Source organism: Microcaecilia unicolor, chromosome 2 (genome assembly GCF_901765095.1).
Source record: "Microcaecilia unicolor chromosome 2, aMicUni1.1, whole genome shotgun sequence".
Classification (NCBI taxonomy): Eukaryota; Metazoa; Chordata; class Amphibia; order Gymnophiona; family Siphonopidae; genus Microcaecilia; species Microcaecilia unicolor.
This window is the reverse complement of record NC_044032.1, coordinates 538,485,155-538,506,889: the sequence shown is the minus strand read 5'-3', so window position 1 is coordinate 538,506,889 and position 21,735 is coordinate 538,485,155. Positions and strand designations below refer to the sequence as shown.

The 21,735-nt window shown below is 47.8% G+C and overlaps 1 protein-coding gene across 2 annotated transcripts in view; it reads left to right on the top strand.

The window, feature by feature from the left end:
* The window catches only part of RFC1 (replication factor C subunit 1), a 348,859-nt gene that overhangs the window by 155,418 nt on the left and 171,706 nt on the right, over positions 1 to 21,735 (top strand). The window lies entirely within an intron of this gene.

Genomic DNA, 21,735 nt, shown 5'->3' with positions numbered 1-21,735 from the left:
CTTTATAAATGGAAAAAAACTTTTTAAATTACCTCCATTGTGGCTCTCTCCTTATCAAGGGAAACAATCCCTAACAAAAGTAAGTAAAACATATTTTAGCCCGGGGTGTTTTCTTCTAGGCTAGAGGGTAAGGCTGGCTATATAGAGAGGTTAGCTAATTTTGCTTACAAAGAAGCTGAGCAGTCATTCTCGCTGTCACGTCCAACCACTCCCCCAAAAATTAGCGACTCGCAAACAATGAAGGATACACAAAGGGGATCTCATGCAAATGAGCTGCACAGATCCCCCTTTGTACATCTGTGACGAAATGGGAGTTTTCTGCTTGTAAATTGTATAGCTGTATTTATGATGTGCATTTCCCTTGATTAGTCAGCAAGTGGTGTCTGTTTCCCGCTTTTTTTTTTTTATCAATCATATTTATTAAAGGTCAATAATTCGTACAAGCATCAACATAATTAATGTAACCAAACAGCATATCACAATTACCGTTCACTTCTTGTACAAAAGTTTTCATCGCAGGTCAACAAATTTTAACATATTTCTCCCTTACTAACTCCCCTTCCCTACTTTCCCTCCCTCCCTTGTAACTCCCCCCCCCTCCTCCCCACCCCCCACCCTATGTAATCAGGTATGAACAGGACATCTCTAGAAATTTAACAATTTACTCCTGGCAGCTGGGGTCAATGTATTTAAAAGTGGGCTCCAGATATTTTGGTAGGCCCGTCCATTTTCAGATTTGAAGTCTCTCACTCCCATTCTTTCAGTTCTCATGAGCGTTATCATACGAATCCTCCACTGAGTGTGAGATGGATAATGAGGTGATATCCATTCCGATAAAATCACTTGTTTAGTCACTATGATTGCTTTTTGTACAAATGCTGTAAATCCAGACAGTATGGGGTGAACAAATGTTGGATGGCCTAACAGCAACCCGGAGTTGTATTTCCACCTGGTCCGCCAGATACCAGAGACGTATTGTATTATCTGTTTCCAGTATCGTACTATTCTCCGAGGACAAGCAGGCTGCTTGTTCTCACTGATGGGTGACGTCCACGGCAGCCCCTCCAATCGGAAACTTCACTAGCAAAGTCCTTTGCTAGCCCTCGCGCGCCCGCGCGCACCGCGCATGCGCGGCCGTCTTCCCGCCCGAAACCGGCTCGAGCCGGCCAGTCTTCTTTTGTCCGCACTCGGTACGGTCGTGTTTTCGCCGTGTCGAGCCCCGGAAAGTCGACCTCGCGCGTCCAATTTGTTTTGAACGTGTTTTTTTCCTTCGGGAAAGCTTTGTCCTAGTCGGGAAGTGCTCCGGAAACCCCTCGCCGGGTTTCGTGTAAATCCTCCCCGTACTTCTAGCTTTTTGCCCCGGTAAGTTTTCTTTCGTCGTCGGGGTAGGCCTCTTTTCGGCCTCGGTCGAGATTTTTTTCTCCCTCTAAATTTTGGTGCTCCAAATTTCGCCATTTCGGCTTTTGATTTCGCCGGCGTGATTTTTCCGCCCATGACATCGAAGCCTTCCAGCGGCTTCAAGAAGTGCACCCAGTGCGCCCGGGTTATCTCGCTCACTGATCGACACTCGTCGTGTCTTCAGTGTCTGGGGGCCGAGCACCGCCCTCAGAACTGTAGTCTGTGTTCCCTGCTTCAAAGGCGGACTCAGGTAGCGAGACTAGCCCAGTGGAACGTGTTGTTCTCGGGCTCTTCGTCGGCATCGGCACCGGGATCTTCGAGTGCATCGACGTCGTCAGCGTCCAGACCATCTTCCTCGGCCGCCCCTGCATCGAGTGCATCGAGGCATCGGGCCTCTGCATCGGCGCCGAGACATCGGATAGCTGCATCGACGTCGGTGGTACCAGGACCTCGTCTGCTGATGTCGTCGGACGGTGGTGCATCGGGTGGAGTGCAGGTGAGGGCTGTCCATTCCCCTGCTGGTGGCGGTGAGCCCTCGGGTGGGTCTCCTCCTACCCTGAGGGCTCCTGCGGTACAGCCCCCCCGAGATCGACCTTCTTCAGTCTCGGCCCCGAGGAAGCGACGGATGGATTCGACGTCCTCCTCGTCGGTGCCGGGGAGCTCCGGTGACATGCTTCGGAAGAAATCGAAGAAGCATCGACACCGGTCTCCTCCCCGTGTCGGCACCGAGAGCTCTGGGTCGCCGAGGGATTCGGCACCCAGCAGGCATCGGCACCGAGAGGACCGCTCACCCTCTGTTCAGGAGGTGTCGATGTGCTCCGCTCTGGACAGCCCGGAACAGCCTCCACGCCCGGAACAGGTTCTGACGTCGACGCCTGCATCGACCTCTCAGCCTTTCTCCGCAGCCACTCTAAACGAGAGCCTCCGGGCCGTTCTCCCAGAGATTCTGGGAGAGCTGTTGCGCCCTAACCCTCCGGTACCGGCGGTGCTTGCGCCTCCGGTACCGTCGAGCGTGGCGCCGGCTGGCCCATCGCCCAGGTTGAGGTCCCCGACGTCGGTACCGCGTGCGGTGCCGACCGCGGCCACCTCCCAGGAAGGCTCCCCGACTACGTCGGCGGAGGGAGCTTCGCCGATGCGGGCCAGGGAGTCTACCTCTCGACGCCCCCATCGTGGACGTGGCTCCACAGAGTCGAGCAGGGCGAGGTTGCAGACACAGGTCCGTGAACTTGTGTCTGACACCGAGGGTGAGGCCTCGTGGGAGGAAGAGGAAGATCCCAGATATTTCTCTGACGAGGAGTCTGAGGGTCTTCCGTCTGATCCCACTCCCTCTCCTGAGAGACAGCTTTCTCCTCCCGAGAGTCTGTCCTTTGCCTCCTTTGTCCGGGAGATGTCTACGGCCATCCCCTTCCCGGTGGTTGTGGAGGACGAGCCCAGGGCTGAAATGTTTGAGCTCCTGGACTATCCTTCTCCACCTAAGGAAGCGTCCACTGTTCCCTTGCACCATGTCCTGAAAAAGACATTGCTTGCGAACTGGACCAAGCCATTAAGTAATCCCCACATCCCCAAGAAGATCGAGTCCCAGTACCGGATCCATGGGGACCCAGAGCTGATGCGCACGCAGTTGCCTCATGATTCTGGAGTTGTGGATCTGGCCCTAAAGAAGGCTAAGAGTTCTAGGGAACATGCTTCGGCGCCCCCGGGCAAAGACGCTAGAACCTTAGACTCCTTTGGGAGGAAGGCCTACCATTCCTCTATGCTCGTGTCCAAGATCCAGTCTTACCAGCTCTACACGAGCATCCACATGCGGAACAATGTGCGGCAGTTGGCGGGCTTGGTTGATGCTCTTCCCCCCGAGCAAGCCAAGCCTTTTCAGGAGGTGGTCAGGCAGCTGAAGGCATGCAGAAAATTCCTGGCCAGAGGAGTTTATGACACTTTTGATGTTGCGTCCAGGGCCGTTGCTCAAGGTGTGGTGATGCGCAGGCTCTCATGGCTGCGTGCCGCCGACATGGAGAATAGACTCCAGCAGCGGATTGCGGACTCGCCTTGCCGTGCGGACAACATTTTTGGCGAAAAAGTCGAACAGGTGGTAGAGTCTCTCCACCAGCGGGACACCGCATTCGACAAGTTCGCCCGCCGGCAGCCTTCAGCTTCTACCTCTACAGGTAGACGATTTTTCGGGGGAAGGAAGACTGTTCCCTATACTTCTGGCAAGCGTAGGTACAATCCTCCTTCCCGACAGCCTGTGGCCCAGGCTAAGCCCCAGCGCGCTCGCTCTCGTCAGCAGCGTGCGCCTCAGCAAGGCCCCGCGGCTCCCCAGCAAAAGCAAGGGGCGAGCTTTTGACTGGCTCCAGCAGAGCATAGCCGACATCCAAGTGTCCGTGCCGGGCGACCTGCCAGTCGGGGGGAGGTTGAAAGCTTTTCACCAAAGGTGGCCTCTCATAACCTCCGACCAGTGGGTTCTGCAAATAGTCCGGCAGGGATACACCCTCAATTTGGCCTTAAAACCTCCAAATTGTCCACCGGGAGCTCAGTCTTACAGCTTCCAGCACAAGAAGGTACTTGCAGAGGAACTCTCCGCCCTTCTCAGCGCCAATGCGGTCGAGCCCGTGCCATCCGGGCAAGAAGGGCTGGGATTCTATTCCAGGTACTTCCTTGTGGAAAAGAAAACAGGGGGGATGCGTCCCATCCTAGACCTAAGGGCCCTGAACAAATATCTCGTAAAAGAAAAGTTCAGGATGCTTTCCCTGGGCACCCTTCTCCCCATGATTCAGCAAAACGATTGGCTATGCTCTCTGGATTTGAAGGATGCCTACACACACATCCCGATACTGCCAGCTCACAGACAGTATCTGCGATTTCAGCTGGGCACACGCCACTTCCAGTACTGTGTGCTACCCTTTGGGCTCGCCTCTGCGCCCAGGGTGTTCACAAAGTGCCTAGCTGTGGTAGCAGCGGCGCTTCGCAGGCTGGGGGTGCACGTGTTCCCATATCTCGACGATTGGCTGGTGAAGAACACATCCGAGGCAGGAGCCCTGCAGTCCATGCAGATGACTATTCGCCTCCTGGAGCTACTGGGGTTTGTGATAAATTACCCAAAGTCCCATCTTCTCCCAGTGCAGAAACTCGAATTCATCGGAGCCCTGCTGGATTCTCGGACGGCTCGCGCCTATCTCCCAGAGGCGAGAGCCAACAACTTGTTGTCCCTCGTCTCGCGGGTGCGAGCGTCCCAGCAGATCACAGCTCGGCAGATGTTGAGATTGCTGGGCCACATGGCCTCCACAGTTCATGTGACTCCCATGGCCCGCCTTCACATGAGATCTGCTCAATGGACCCTAGCCTCCCAGTGGTATCAGGCCGCTGGGGGTCTAGAGGACGTGATCCACCTGTCCACGAGTTTTCTCGAATCCCTGTATTGGTGGACGATTTGCTCCAATTTGACTCTGGGACATCCCTTCCAAATTCCTCAGCCACAAAAAGTGCTGACCACGGATGCGTCTCTCCTGGGATGGGGAGCTCATGTCGATGGGCTTCACACCCAAGGAAGGTGGTCCCTCCAAGAAAGCGATCTACAGATCAATCTTCTGGAGTTGCGAGCGATCTGGAACGCTCTGAAGGCTTTCAAAGATCGGCTGTCCCACCAAATTATCCAAATTCAGACAGACAATCAGGTTGCCATGTACTATGTCAACAAGCAGGGGGGCACCGGATCTCGCCCCCTGTGTCAGGAAGCCGTCAGCATGTGGCTCTGGGCTCGCCGTCAAGGCATGGTGCTCCAAGCCACATATCTGGCAGGCGTAAACAACAGTCTGGCCGACAGGTTGAGCAGGATTATGCAACCTCACGAGTGGTCGCTCAATTCCCGTGTAGTGCGACAGATCTTCCAGGCGTGGGGCACCCCCCTGGTGGATCTCTTCGCATCTCAAGTGAACCACAAGGTCCCTCAGTTCTGTTCCAGGCTTCAGGCCCACGGCAGACTGGCGTCGGATGCCTTCCTCCTGGATTGGGGGGAGGGCCTCCTGTATGCTTATCCTCCCATCCCTCTGGTGGGGAAGACTTTGTTGAAACTCAAGCAAGACCGAGGCACCATGATTCTGATTGCTCCTTTTTGGCCGCGTCAGATCTGGTTCCCCCTTCTTCTGGAGTTATCCTCCGAAGAACCGTGGAGATTGGAGTGTTTTCCGACCCTCATCACGCAGGACGAGGGGGCTCTTCTGCATCCCAACCTCCAGTCCCTGGCTCTCACGGCCTGGATGTTGAGGGCGTAGACTTTGCCTCTTTGGGTCTGCCAGAGGGTGTCTCCCGCATCTTGCTTGCTTCCAGGAAAGACTCCACCAAGAGAAGTTACTTCTTTCATTGGAGGAGGTTTGCCGTCTGGTGTGACAGCAAGGCCCTAGATCCTCGCTCTTGTCCTACACAGACCCTGCTTGAATACCTTCTGCACTTGTCTGAGTCTGGTCTGAAGACCAACTCCGTAAGAGTTCACCTTAGTGCAATCAGTGCATACCATTACCAAGTGGAAGGTAAGCCGATCTCAGGACAGCCTTTAGTTGTTCGCTTCATGAGAGGTTTGCTTTTGTCAAAGCCCCCTGTCAAGCCTCCTACAGTGTCATGGGATCTCAATGTCGTTCTCACCCAGCTGATGAAACCTCCTTTTGAGCCACTGGATTCATGCCATCCGAAGTACTTGACCTGGAAGGTCATTTTCTTGGTGGCAGTTACTTCGGCTCGTAGAGTCAGTGAGCTGCAGGCCCTGGTAGCCCAGGCCCCTTACACTAAATTTCATCACAACAGAGTAGTCCTCCGCACTCACCCTAAGTTCCTGCCAAAGGTCGTGTCGGAGTTCCATCTGAACCAGTCAATTGTCTTGCCAACATTCTTTCCCCGTCCTCATTCCTGCCCTGCTGAACGTCAGCTGCACACATTGGACTGCAAGAGAGCATTGGCCTTCTACCTGGAGCGGACACAGCCCCACAGACAGTCCGCCCAATTGTTTGTTTCTTTTGATCCCAATAGGAGGGGAGTGGCTGTAGGGAAACGCACCATATCCAATTGGCTAGCAGATTGCATTTCCTTCACTTACGCCCAGGCGGGGCTGGCTCTTGAGGGTCATGTCACGGCTCATAATGTTAGAGCCATGGCTGCGTCGGTAGCCCACTTGAAGTCAGCCTCCATTGAAGAATTTGCAAAGCTGCGACGTGGGCTTCTGTCCACACATTCACATCCCATTACTGCCTGCAGCAGGATACCCGACGCGACAGTCGGTTCGGGCAGTCAGTTCTTCAGAACCTGTTTGGGCTTTAGGATCCAACTCCACCCCCCGAGGGCCCTGTTTGTTCTGTTCCAGGCTACACTCCCAGTTAGTTGGTAAATTTTTTTAGGTCAATCTCTGTTATGTCCTCGCTGTTGCGAGGCCCAATTGACCATGGTTGTTGTTTTGAGTGAGCCTGGGGGCTAGGGATACCCCATCAGTGAGAACAAGCAGCCTGCTTGTCCTCGGAGAAAGCGAATGCTACATACCTGTAGAAGGTATTCTCCGAGGACAGCAGGCTGATTGTTCTCACCAACCCGCCCGCCTCCCCTTTGGAGTTGTGTCTTCCCTTGAAGTGTATTGTCTTGCTACATACTGGACTGGCCGGCTCGAGCCGGTTTCGGGCGGGAAGACGGCCGCGCATGCGCGGTGCGCGCGGGCGCGCGAGGGCTAGCAAAGGACTTTGCTAGTGAAGTTTCCGATTGGAGGGGCTGCCGTGGACGTCACCCATCAGTGAGAACAATCAGCCTGCTGTCCTCGGAGAATACCTTCTACAGGTATGTAGCATTCGCTTTCCTCTACAGTTCCACAGCATATGTCCCAGGGTGGCCCCGGGTTCTCTACACTTGGGGCATTCTCCCCATGATGAGAGTCCTATGTGAAAGGCTCTTCTCGGTGAGATATATAGCCGAAGTGCCACTTTATACTGCATCTCCCAATGTGAAGTCATACCTGATTGTTTCCTCAAGGTTAATATATGTGCTGTAAGCTGAGGCAATGTAAGATCTATCGCTATATCCTGTTTCCATTGGGACAGTAATTTAACATAGTCCAGCTCTTGCGCGGTATCCCTGATGTGTCTGTGGTGGAATTTAAGTGGCACTCGTTGTTGTGCCGTGAGTGAATATGCCAAGGTCAATTCTTCTTGGACGTCTTCGGCCAGGTCTTCCCAGGACAAAGACTGTATATAATGTCTTAGTTGACAATGATGGAATTCATCTGAGGGGGTCAGTCCATACTCTCTTTGAAGTTCCCGGAAAGGTTTTATCCGCCCCTCTGAATTGATAACTTGTAGTAAGTATACTATTCCTTTTCTTTTCCAGCGCTGGAATGCTGGGTATAGGGTCCCGGGAGGGAAATCCGGATTCCCACATATTGATTGAAACGGAGTAATTTTTGCAGAGAAGTTGTGCAGTTTACAGATCCATTTCCACACGGCTTTCGCCGAACTCATTATACCTGTTCTTTTTAATATGTATGGTATAGGAGGCCCAAGCGCGTGTAGGTAACTACTAAAATGTACTTCTGGGTACAGGCCCAACTCTATAGCTGTTTCGGTGTAATCCTGAGTTCCCCGGAACCAGTCATTGATGTGACGCATTCCACTCGCCACTGTCATATATTTTATGTTTAGTAGGCCCAAGCCGCCATACTCCACTGGTATACACAATGTAGCATATGGCAGACGAGGCCGTTTTTTCTTCCACAGGAAATTTTGCACCATTTTGATCAATTTCCGCTCATCCTTCCTTTTTAAATATAATGGAAGAGCTTGAAAGGAATACAGCCATCTGGGGGCTATGACCATGTTATATAGGGCAATTCTACCCAACAGAGAAAGTGGAAGGGGCCCCCAGACCTCCAGTTGTTTGTTACTATCTTGCAGCAGCCTCTGTATATTATGTTCATAGAGTTTTGACAAATCCATGGTAATGTGTACTCCCAAGTATTTTAAGGAAGTTTGTGTCCATTGAAAAGGAAAGTTTCCTGACCATGTTGTCCGTACCTCCGGGATCACCGGAAGGGCCACAGATTTATGTAGGTTTAATCGGAAACCAGAGTACTTCCCATACAAGTCAATTATTTGTAGCAGTTTCTTTAGAGTTTCAGAGGGCTCTCTCAAAATTACTAGTAGATCATCCGCATAAGCTAATATTTTTACCTCCTGTCCTGCCAGACTAACCCCCCGGAGATCTGGTGCTGAGGAGACCTTTCGCAACAGGGGCTCCATAGACAACAAGAATAATAGGGGAGACAAGGGACATCCCTGTCTTGTACCACGGTGAATCTCAAACTCTGGCTCTCTAGAGCCATTTACTATCACAGCTGCCTTGGGGTAATTATACAGTGTGTGGGTCGCCTGACTAAACCACCCTTCTATGCCCATGGCTGCCAACGTCTGAAACATAAACCTCCACCCAACCTGATCGAAAGCCTTTTCGGCATCTAAACTCAGTACCAGGGTGGGTGTCCCAGTCTGCTGGCTAGCAGCCATGGCCATCAAGGTCTTCCTAATATTGTGGCCCGATTGTCGACCTTTCACAAATCCAACCTGCTCTGAACCTATTAGTGATGGGAGGCATTCCGCCAATCGTACAGCTAGTATCTTTGCCAAGATCTTCGTGTCAACATTTAATAATGATATCGGCCGATAAGATTCTACCCTATCTAAGTGTTTTCCAGGCTTTGGAATTAGGGTTATGAGCGCTGAATTAGCATATCTCGGGAATTCCCTCCTCTGTACCACCTCCCGATAATATTCTAACAAAGAAGCCAAGGCTTCCCCTGTCAAAAGTTTGTAGTACTCCCCGGAAAATCCATCCGGGCCAGGAGCAGACCACAGCTTCAGTGTTTTAATCACGTGCTGTAGTTCTGTCATTGTTAAGGGATTGTTCAGATTTTCTAGCTGCGCCTCTGTTACCCTTGGTAGCCCCACCTGGGATATATATTCTTTTATTTCCGAGTCTGGGGGGGGGGGGAGTTCTTTTGGTAAAGTGTTGCAAAATACTTCGTGAATGCCTGCCCAATCTTTTGGTTGTCAGTCAGTATATTCCCATTATCATCTGTCAATGCGGTAACCGTCCTTGGGGTTCCCGTGTTCCTAATCAGGCGTCCCAGCATCCTGCCTGCCCGGTTACCATGCCTCTGTAATTTGTATTTATAAAAGAGAGCTGATGTCTTTTCTTTTTCATGTAGGAGACTATTCAACGCCACCTGAGCCACTTTTAGGTTTTCTAAAGTGATTGCTGTCGGGTGGTGCAAGTGTATTCTTTTTACCTTTTGCAATTGGCGTTCTAAGCTCAGGATGGCTGCCGTTCTCTTTTTATTTTTAATGGTACAATAAGCTATAATAGCCCCCCCGTACAACTGCTTTGGAGGCGGTCCAAAACAGTTCAGGCTGATGTGTAGCATGCCAACTGTTATAAGTCTTGTATTGTTCCCAGCTTTTCTGCACATGCACCCGCAGGTGTGGGTCCTGGTATAAGTGTGCTGGGAATCTCCACCCTCTACTCCCCCTAGATTCTATGTTAATGGCGAGATCCACCCACACCATCGCATGGTCTGCCACCTCCTCTGGGCCTATTGTTGTTTTTGTTACCAGATGAAATAGAGACCGTGTCAGCAAAATATAGTCTATTCTAGCGAATGAGCCATGGGCTCTCGACCTGTGTGTGTAGTCTCCTTCTCCTGGATGATGTACTCTCCAGGGGTCCACCAGGTCCAGGGTCTTATTAAATGACTGAAATTCTCTAGCCCTTGTTCCCCTATATTGTGATTCTTTTGTGTTTGAGCAATCTTGCCGGGGGTCAATCACTGCATTAAAATCTCCTGCTACAATCATATTCCCATGTTTATTCTGCAAGCACTTCCCCATTAGTTTTGGGAGGAAAGATGTATCGTGATTATTAGGCCCATAGAGAACCAAGAGTAACAATTCCTTACCCTGCAGCCATATATTTAACAATATGTAATCTCCTTTAGTTCCTTTATCTATCACAGTTGCTTTGTACGGGAGACCTTTCCTAAACAGTACCGCCACCCCTCCTTTGCGGCTTTGGGGTGATGCCGCGAATACCTCACCGACCCAATATTTTTTCAGTTTAGAGTGTTCTAAGTCAGTAAGGCGTGTTTCTTGAAGGCAAGCAATATCAGCCTTATGCCTCTTTAATGCTGAGATAATCTTGGATCTTTTAATTGGGGAACTAATACCCCCAACGTTCCATGATATTATCCTAGTGGACATCTACTGGTATTTCTATTTTCAGTGACCGGATTCCTCATTCCTATCCTGCTATCAGTACTCCCCAGCCCCAGGATCTCCATCTCAAAACTTATCACTAGAAATCTCTTTAGTTCAAACAATTCCCCCAATCTGCCCTGCCTGATTATACTCTTACCCCCTTGATACCCTGCCATTACTATTTTGTTTTTATCCCTGGTGTCCCATCCTCCCCTCATATCTAACCCTATAGCCATACTCCTAGGTCCAAGCCTGGAGCTGGTAAGAGATCACCTGAAGTGCTACGAGCCCTCAACTCCAAAATAACAATACATTTAACATTATTTGCTCACCACTGCCATTATGAATTATGATTTATGGTCAATGAAGGTGCCATGCGCTCTAGTCTTTTGCCAGGACATCCTGATCCCGGAGGCCGATTTTTGCTGCATCTAGCGTGTTAAATAACCGCCACTGTCCTTGAATTTGTACTTTCAAAGTTGCTGGGTATTGGAGGACAAAGCGAATTTGCTTTTGAACTAGCGCAGAACATAAAGGGTGAAATTTACGTCTCCGCTCCTGAACTCCTAGTGAATAGTCCTGGAACATCAGAATTTGTCTTCCTTCATGCTTTAACTCTCCCCTGCGGATCTTGAATCCTTGTAGGACTTCCATTTTATGTCGATAATTTAACAGCTTTGCTATGATCACTCGTGGTCGCCCCTGTGGTTCTCTGCTGCGTCCCACCCTGTGCGCTCTTTCAATAATCAGGGGCCCGAAGGAGTCTGATAGCGCCAGTTCTTTTGACAGCCACCCGGTAAGCCACTCCACCAAGTTTTTATCAGGTATGTTTTCCGATAGACCTACGATCCGCACATTGTTCCTGCGGGAACGGTTTTCAAGGTCCTCTAATTTATCCGCGTGTTCTTGGAGTTGTTGTTTGATATCATGTAAATCCACGCCATAACCGCGGGAATCATCTTCCAAAGCAGAAGCCCTGGTCTCGAGGTCCTCTGTGCGCGTCTCTAAGCCTTCCAATTTTGTGTGGAAAACATCCAGTTTTTGGTCCAGTGCATCCCATTTGGGTTGCCAAGCCTTGGCCACCGCCATAGTTAACTGTTCGAGTTGCGACGCCGAAAAAGTCTGGCCTGCTGAAAGCGGGTCCTCCGCCATCTTGGATTCTAGAGTGGGCGCTTTAATCTTATCTTTTTCTTTTTTCCCAGTTCGTAGCGCCATGCCAGGGGGAGATTGCTTGAGATATTTGTCCATACAGTTGTTTCCGCCCGAGTTCGGTCTCCGGATTTTATATTTGCGGTGGTTATATAGATTTAGGAGCGAGGGCTCTCGAGCTGCAGCAGAACACGTCTGTTCAGCTCATCGCATCACGTGGTCTCCTTGTTTCCCGCTTTTAAAGTTGTTGCAGACATGACTGTTTCTGTGTAGTTTAAGTCCTGAGGTAAAGTAACCTGCTGTGCCATTGGCTAGATACCCCTCATTTTTAATGCTCTGGGCTCTGATTGGCCCTGCAGTTCAAAAACTAGCCAGAAGTTGCTGGAAATGCTCAGTCTTAGAGAGGGAGTGTGAAGAAGGAGAATCTGTACACTGAGGCCCTGTTCAAAACTGTGAGCAGTTATTTTTTTCCTAAACTCCCCAGGAACCACTCAAGTACTGATGAAGTGTTTGTTTAGTTTTATGTTGATTCCTGTTTAATTTACCTGTTATTGGATCAGGGCATAATAGCCAATTTCAAAAAACATTATCGGGCTCTTGTGCTACGTCGTCCGATGAGCGTTATGGATGTCCAGACTGGCAAGGATAAACATGCTGTTGAACTGGCTCGTAATCTATCACTGTTGGATTCCCTACATATGCAGAAAGAAGCCTGGAATCATGTTACACAGGCAACCATTGTGAACTGCTACAAGCGAGCAAGTTTGGTAGGGATGTGGAGAGGGACTGTTGGTGGAGGTATACATTATACTTATGAAGGCCTGAACCAAGCAGTTTCAGTGCTGCTTTTAATGTACAGACGATGAGAAGTGGAAATTTCTCTTTTTTCTGTAAATTACAATGATATTAAGCAGGCCAGGTGAAGCAAGTACCCCCACCTCTTCCCCCCACCTTCCTCTGACCAAGCAAGTGAAAGACAATGAGCTCCTGCCATTTGTTGTCCATTTGCTGTTCACATGAATGTGTGTATTAGCCTTTGAGAGACTTTTAGGATGCAGATCAAAGGAAGTTCCAGGTGTAGGGGGCAGGGTTGACAGAGGAGAGAGAGATAGAAATCCTGTAATAAGGACTGGATAAGAAAACATTTTTGCAGAAAGAGGAGAATCTCTCTCTTTGAATATGGCCAAGAGACAGAATTCTTTCCCATGCGAAACAAAATTCTTTCCCATAAAGTAAGGCTACTATCCCGGACAGAATTACCCTTTTACAACCACAATCAGGTAACACCTTATTTCCTTCTCTGCCTAGAACAATTCAGACACTATCTCCCTGGTCCCGGGAGTCAAAAGCAATAGTTCTATTGACAAGAGAAACATAACAACTCTATAAGGAAACAATAATTAACCTTTTTCTCCTCTTTCAGAATAGGAGAAAATACTAATTAAAGGTTTGAGGAATGTATGTCCAAGACACTTGGACAGCAGACCAAATGCATCCTCAAAAGGAAATAGAAACAGATGCTATATATTTCTTTATTGTCAGGAGATCCTGCCTGAATATGGGATGCTAATTAAGGTGGGTAAGAAGAAACCCTTCCCCCCTTCCTGTGCTCCTCTGGTATTGAAAGGGAAAAGAAATCCTATATAATATCTCTCTGCCAGACAGGAGGCAGGTCAGTGTGCAGTGCTCCTGTCTCATGGCAGAGAACTGGGAGTCTGCCCTGGCCAACTTTTCATTTGTAATTTCTATTTCTGTAATATGTTCTTATTTCTACCATATCCTACCTAGACTATTCCTATGACTATCTTCTTAATTTTTTTATCCTAATCTCTGGATAATTAAATAAACCAGTGTTAACCCCGAGAAGCGCTTCTCTGGTCCTTTTTTTCTTTATTTCAGTCTGTTTTATCCGCTGTCCAGCTCTTAAGATATCGATTGGGAGGAATTGGATTGTGTAAGTAGTGTGGACCGTGATTAGAGACTCTGGAGGCCACACGAACTAGCACAAACAGGACGAAACAGATGCAGCTGTTGCAAATGCGTCAGATGAACAGGCTATTAACATCCCAGCCAGTGTTACTGTTGATTACGATCTACAATCAGCTGACGACAGCACTGATGTCCAGATATGTGCCTACATGTAGGCAACGCCTAATGATGAAACAGATGATGAAATGAGCAGCGAGGCACATGCTGACGAAATTCAACAACTTCCTGTCACTTTTGCAAGAGCGCTGGAGAGTCTCAACACCGTGCGGGCCTATCTGGAGGCCACTGGATGTCAGTGCTATGACAGTTTTTACCGTCTGGCAGACGTAGTCTATGGAACTCACAGACACAAGAGTGTACAGAGGACTATGACTGATTACTTCAAGTAAGCCTACCGTCAGTTAATGGAGACTGTATAACGTCAGTTAACGGAGACTATAACGTTTATGTAGGTCTTACTAAGATTAATGTAAAACGGCTACAGATGATACAGAATACTGCAGCTCGTATTATTTGCAGAGCGTCAAAATATGATAGGATTACACCTCTTTTATACCATCTTCACTGGCTCCCAGTTGAAGCCAGAATAAAATTTAAGATTCTTACTCTGGCTTTTAAAGCCCTACATTTACTGACTCCTCAATATTTAGCCAATGTTATTTTATCATATTCACCTACACGAACACTCCGATCACTTACCGATAACAGACTAATAATTCCATCACCACAAAAGGCTAGATGGGAATCTACTAGAAATTCAGCTTTTTTCTTTCTAGCTCCCTCTCTCTGGAATTGTCTTCCTAAAACTATTAGATTGGAAGAATCGTATGTTGAGTTTCGCAAACTTCTATTTCAGAATACATTTGAAAGTAATCTGGGATGAAAAAAAAGGGGAACATGGGCAGAATGAATATGCAGTAACAAATCATATGTTTGCTTATATAAACTTGTTATGAATGGATTGTCTACTGATGTTTTTACTTTTTAGAATGGATGTTTTTAGCTTGCTGTGCTTTCCTGTCAAACAAATGGAGTTCTTATATGTTATTTTAAATTTTGATATTTTACTGTTCAAGATGTAAACCGTTCTGGTTTGTGTATGCAATAAGAAACGGTATAGAAAATAAATAAACGATAACGGGGACTGTATACGTATAATAAACAGTACTGTGCATATGTTTATTAGATATCAAGCTTCTTTGGGTCACAACAGTTAAGTGCATGCTCCGGTTAACTGCATGTATTTCTTTGGTCCCAGACCCTTGCACTTAAGCGGATTACTCTGTATATATAAACACATAAAAGAATAAATAATATGGAAGTGCAAATGCAACTGTAAGTACATGTCATAAGTGAAAAGACATAAAAGAATAAATAAATAGTCCATCAGCATTGGCATCGGGAACATCCGTCTCAATGGGTCCGGAGGTTGGACGCTGGGGATGCATCAACATCAAGATTATTTTGGTCACCTTTGACGTTGAGCATCAGTAGAGGCACGCTTTACCTGTAAGATTCCTTGACACCGAAGCCTTGAAAGGACTTAAGATCAGATGACAGGTATAGATTTCCAACACTTTGGGTGGGAGGAAGCTTCGCTGGCAAATTGGGAATCCTCGGTGTCTCAATGCTCACAGGAGTAGGAGGCCTGACTCAGTGCTCAGTAATGTGAGACAGACGGAGACTCAGGCTTCACCTGCAGAGTACTTTTAATCTGAGTGCTTCTGGGATTTTGCAGAGAAACTGGAGGTCTTCTTGGAGGAAGGATCCAGATGTCTCCCTTCAGATCCCACCCCACCTCATGAGCGGTGCAAATCTCTACCCAAAGAACTCTTTCATTGGTTTTGTATATATACTGGGCATGCATGTGTTTTTCTATTTAGACAATTGGTTAGTAAAGAGGTCATCAGAGAAGGGTGCAAACAAATCAGAGCACAGAACCATTTGGGTGTGCTAGAGCTACTAGAGTTTATCATAAATTATGCCTTCCCACCTCAGCCCATCATAGCAATTGGAGTTCATTGGAACCCTGCTAGAATCGACTCAAGCAAGCGCTTGAGGAGTGGAGGAGTAGCCTAATGGTTAGTGCAGCGGGCACTGATCCTGATAACCTGGATTTGATTCCTACTGCAGCTCCTTGTGACCTTGGGCAAGTCACTGATCCCTCCAATGCCTGGAGTACAAAAAAAACTAGATTGTGAGCCCTCTAAGGACAAAGTACCTGCATGTGATTTGTACAGTTCTGCGTACGTCTAGTAGTGCTATAGAAATGATTAGTACTAGTTTTCTCTTGCTGCAAAGGATTGATCCTTTCACCTTAGTGGCCCAGTGGGTGCACCAGAGTCAGCAGGTATCAGGTATTTCCACCGTCCATGTCATTCCTATGGTATTTCTCAATTTGAGACTAGGTCAGTGGACCTTTTCTTCCTAATGGTCATGGGTGATGGAGAACTTTGAGGATGTACTCACTATTAATGCTTTTCTGAAAGAGTCTGCTTTGGTAGCTAATTTGCAGAAATTTGGACAAGGGACTGTCATTCCAAATTTCTCAACACCACAAGATTTTTATGTCTGATGCATCCAATCTAGGATGGGAGCTTGTATAGACGGGCTCCACACCCGAGACCATCAGGTTGCAGTGTACTGTGTCAACAAGCACTTGATCATACATACTGTGTCAGGAAACAGTCAGGATATGGAAATGGGCCACCTCCCTTCTCCTCCACTGCTAATTCCAGACTCAGTTCCTTGTGTCTTGCTGCACCATATGCCTGGAATAGACTTCCTGAGCTGGTATGTCAAGCTCCATCTCTGGCCATCTTCAAATCTATGCTACAAGCCCACCTTTTTGATGCTGCTTTTAACTCCTAACCCTTATTCACTTGTTCAGAACCTTTATTTTATCATCCTCACTTTAATATTCCCTTATCTCTTGTTTGGCCTGTTTGTCTGTTCTAATTAGATTGTAAGCTCTGTCGAGCAGGGACTGTCTCTTCATGTTCACGTGTACAGCGCTGCGTACGTCTAGTAGCGCTTTAGAAATTATAAGTAGTAGTAGTAGTAGATAGTGCTCAGGGCCACTTACATGGTTGGGAAACACAGCAGTCTGGTAGATTATTGGGTCATGCAACCAAAATCTTCCAGGCAACATCCATGTTTAAAAGACCATGATGTTACCTGGAAGATTTTTTTGAGAGTGGGGCACCCCCTCAATATATCCTTTTACGACATCGCGACAAGAAAATTTCTTGGTTCTGCTCCAGATCAGAACACACTGCAGACTAGCTTTGGATGCCTTTCTCGTCAATTGGGGAAGAAGTCCTCTGTGTGTGTATCTTAGAGAAAACTCTCCTGAAACTCAAGCAGAATCTGCGAACCATGATTTTATTCATGTCCTACAGGCCACGGCACATCTGTTTCCCTCTACTTCTGGAGCTAGCCTCTGAAGATCCTTGGGAGACCAGACTGCTTTTTGACTCATCACATAGAACAGTCTCTCTGACATCCTGACCTGTAGTCCAAAGCCCGCATGACTTGGATATTGATAGGTTCGAAGTGGACTCCTTGAAGTTACCAGAGAGTGTATCTCAGGTGGTTCTTGCTCCCTGGAAGGATTCTACTAGGAAATCTCATGGATTCAAATGGAAGAGGTTTGCCATCTGGTGTGAGGTCAAGACCCTAGTTCAGGGGTGATCAGTATCATTCCTTGAGGACTGCAACCCAGTCAGGTTTCAAGGATTTCCACAATGAATATTCATAAAGTCTATTTGCATACAATGGAGGCAATGCATAGATCTTATGCATATTCATTGGGGAAATCCTGAAAACCCGATTGGGTTGTGGCCTTTGAGGACTGACATTGTACACCCCTGCCCTAGTTCCTTTTTCCTGCCCTACACAAAAACTGCTTGAATACCTTCTATATCTGTCAGAGTAGGGTTCACCTCAGTGCAACTGGAGCTTATCCCCACCATGTAGAGGGTAAACCCATCTCTGTTCAACCTTAGTTCGCTTCTTGATGGACTTGCTTCTACTAAAACCTCCCATCAAATCCTCCATAGTGTCATGGGATCTCAATGTTGTCCTTACCCAGCTGATGAAAGTTCCCTTCGGGCCACTTGATACAGTCACCTTAAGTACTTGACCTGAAAGGTCTTGTTTTTAGTGGTGGAACTTCAGATTGCAGGGTCACTGAGCTTCAGGCATTATTAGCTTATCCATCTTACACTAAGTTTTACTACAACAGATTGGTTTTGTGGATGCGTCCTAATGCATGCGTCCTGAGTTCCTTCCTGAGGTAGTGTCTCGGTTCCTTCTTAATCAATCAGTTGTTCTGCAAATATTTTTCCCGAAGTCACATGACCATCAAAGTAACTGTGCACTTTGGACTGCAAGAAAGCTTTGGCCTTCTATTTGGAGTGGATTAAAGCCCTTAGACAATCAACCTAACTTTTTGTTTCTTTTACCGAAACAGAATGGGGGCTGCCATCGGTAAACACACTGAAATTGACTGGCAGGTTTCATCTCCTTTATGCCAAAGCTGGGCAGACTTGGATCACTGTGTCAGAGCCACGGCTGTATCGGTAGCCTACTGGAGGTCAGCCTCGATAGAAAAATCTGCAGAGCTGCAGGGCAGACGTCAGTATACACATTCACATCACTACGCCACCCTCAATTCCCTCCTCAAAGTGCCCTCCGCTCCCACCCCCCCTCACTCTCTCCTCAATCACTGGCTGACTACTTCTGTGACAAGGTCCAGAAGATCAACCTTAAATTCACTACCAAACCCTCCCTTCCTCTTCATCCCATTACCCACTCCCTCAACCAACCAACCCAGGCCTCCTTCTCCTCTTTTCCTGATATCACCGAAGAGGAAACCGCCCATCTCCTCTCCTCCTCGAAATGCACCACCTGTTCCTCAGACCCCATCCCCACCAACTTACTTAACACCATCTCTCCTACTATCACCCCCCCCCCCCCCCCCCATCTGTCATATCCTTAACCTCTCTCTTTCCACTGCAACTGTCCCGGACACCTTCAAGCATGCCGTAGTCACACCCCTCCTCAAAAAACCATCACTTGACCCTATCTGTCCCTCCAACTACCGCCCCATTTCCCTCCTACCTTTCCTCTCCAAGATACTTGAACGCGCTGTCCACAGCCGTTGCCTCGATTTTCTCTCCTCTCATGCCATCCTCGATCCGCTTCAATCTGGCTTTCGCCCCCTGCACTCGACAGAAACGGCACTATCTTAAGTCTGCAATGACCTACTCCTCGCCAAATCCAAAGGTCACTACTCCATCCTCAACATCCTCGACCTATCCGTCGCCTTTGACACTGTCAATCATAACTTACTTCTTTGACACTCTGTCCTCCTTTGGATTACAGGGCTCTGTCCTCTCCTGGTTCTCCTCTTATCTCTCCCATCGTACCTTCACTCTCATGGTTCGTCCTCCTCCCCTATCCCGCTCTCTGTCAGAGTCCCCCAGGGATCTGTCCTTGGACCCCTCCTTTTTTCAATCTACACCTCTTCCCTGGGCTCCCTGATTTCATCTCATGGCTTCCACTACCATCTCTATGCCGACGACACCCAGCTTTATCTCTCCACACCAGACATCACTGCGGAAACCCAGGCCAAAGTATCGGCCTGCTTATCCGACATTGCTGCATGGATGTCCAGTCGCCACCTGAAACTGAACATGGCCAAGACCAAACTTCTTGTCTTCCCACCCAAACCCACTTCTCCTCTCCCTCCACTCTCTATTTCAGTTGATAACACCCTCATCGTCCCCGTCTCATCTGCCCGCAACCTCGGTGTCATCTTCGACTCCTCCCTCTCCTTCTCTGCACATATCCAGCAGATAGCCAAGACCTGTCACTCCTTCCTCTATAACATTAGCAAAATTCGCCCTTTCCTCTCTGAGCACACCACCCGAATTCTCATCCACTCTCTCATTACCTCTCGCCTTGACTACTGCAACCTACTCCTCACTGGCCTCCCACTTAGCCATCTATCCCCCCTTCAGTCCATTCAGAACTCTGCTGCACGTCTTATCTTCCGCCTGGACCGATATACTCATATCACCCCTCTCCTCAAGTCACTTCACTGGCTTCCGATCAGGTACCGCATACAGTTCAAGCTTCTCCTACTAACCTACAAATGCACTCGATCTGCAGCCCCTCCTTACTTCTCTACCCTCATCTCCCCTTACGTTCCTACCCGTAACCTCCGCTCTCTAGACAAATCCCTCCTTTCAGTACCCTTCACCACCGCCAACTCCAGGCTCCGCCCTTTCTGCCTCGTCTCACCTCAAGCGTGGAACAAACTCCCTGAGCCCATACGCCAAGCCCCCTCCCTGCCCATCTTCAAATCACTGCTCAAAGCCCACCTCTTCAATGTCGCCTTCGGCACCTAACCACCACACCTATACTCAGAAATCTAGACTACACCAACTTGACATTTTGTCCTTTAGATTGTAAGCTCATGTGAGCAGGGACCGTCCTTCTTTGTTAAATTGTACAGCGCTGCGTAACCCTAGTAGCGCTCTAGAAATGTTAAGTAGTAATAGTAGTACTGTGTAGAACAAGATTCCTGAGAAAATGAGTGAGCAATTCTTCTTTCTTCCTGTTGCCACCATTGACCCTTCTAATGACTTTCCTGTGATGTCAGAACCATGCAGAGCCGCACAATCTTGCAAGATCCATTGTTCCCTTGCAATTCTGACTTCAGAGCAGGAGGGTAGTGGAAGATAAGATATGCTAATTACTGACTCCTCCTAGTGGTTGGAGGAGGTAGTTTGAGATGGGGGAAGAAAGAGTGCAAAATTTTGCCCCCTTCTCTCTTTGCAGGACAAACATTTTGCGACATACCTCTAAATCCCCTTTGTACACTAATTGGGAACCTCAGTTATAGATTGTAAAGTGCTTAGACTAGGGATGTAGGTCAGCTGCCTGGGGAGCAGGAAGTTCCAGGACAACTACTATTGGTTTGAAAGCTTATGCTTACAGAACTGAAGTAACTCACAGGTCTTTATTACAGGAGTTTACTGCATATAAAAATGAAGGGCTGAAAATGCTCTTTCTGTCATGTACTTGCTGTTACGTTACCCTGGGCAGACAACCACTGTCTCACACAGCCTCACTTTGTGTCTGTCTGTATCTTCTAAGGAGTCATAGTTCCTCTTTGTCGCAAACACATTTCTGCTCTTTCACACACACTCCCTTGTTCGCTGAGACATCACACTGTCATGCAGACATATACCTTATCGTAGAGACCCTATCTGCATCCTGTATTCTCTTCGGTTGGTGCACATTAGAAACATTACCTGTGCAATCCTGGTTATTAGTATGGACTCTTGGACTGTCCGAGGTCATTGTTGCTTGTACTCAGGTGTTAACATGCATTGTCAGCCATTAGTGTTCGAAAGTGGCTAGAACTGCCTGCTATCGGTGTTTAGTTTGCCCGCATAGCAAATGTCCTAATATGGAAAATTGCAAACTGTAATTTAACCCTCCGTATCAGTTTCCATGTTCTGTTGCTGGGGCATCATGAGAACATCCAGAGGACACAAAATCCATCATCATCTTCCCAAAATCTTTGAAAAATTATCTTTTTTTTAGCATAACGATCAGTATATAAACAGTAGGTAATTATATATATTGGGAAGATACATTCCTCATTTTCTGTCCTTCTGTTCCTTCTTCTGCTGTCCTGTTATAATTAATACACTTTAAAACACACCTCCACAATATTATCCTATAATACTATAACCAGAACCATCATAAATATGGCAGGGAGCTAACGCATTTTATTCACAAACTTCCCTAGAACGCCTCAAAAATGTAATCGTATATCCCAGAACAAATATATCTCATTATATACATAATATCTCACACTACATAGTTGAATTAACTTTCTAAAGTGAAGAAG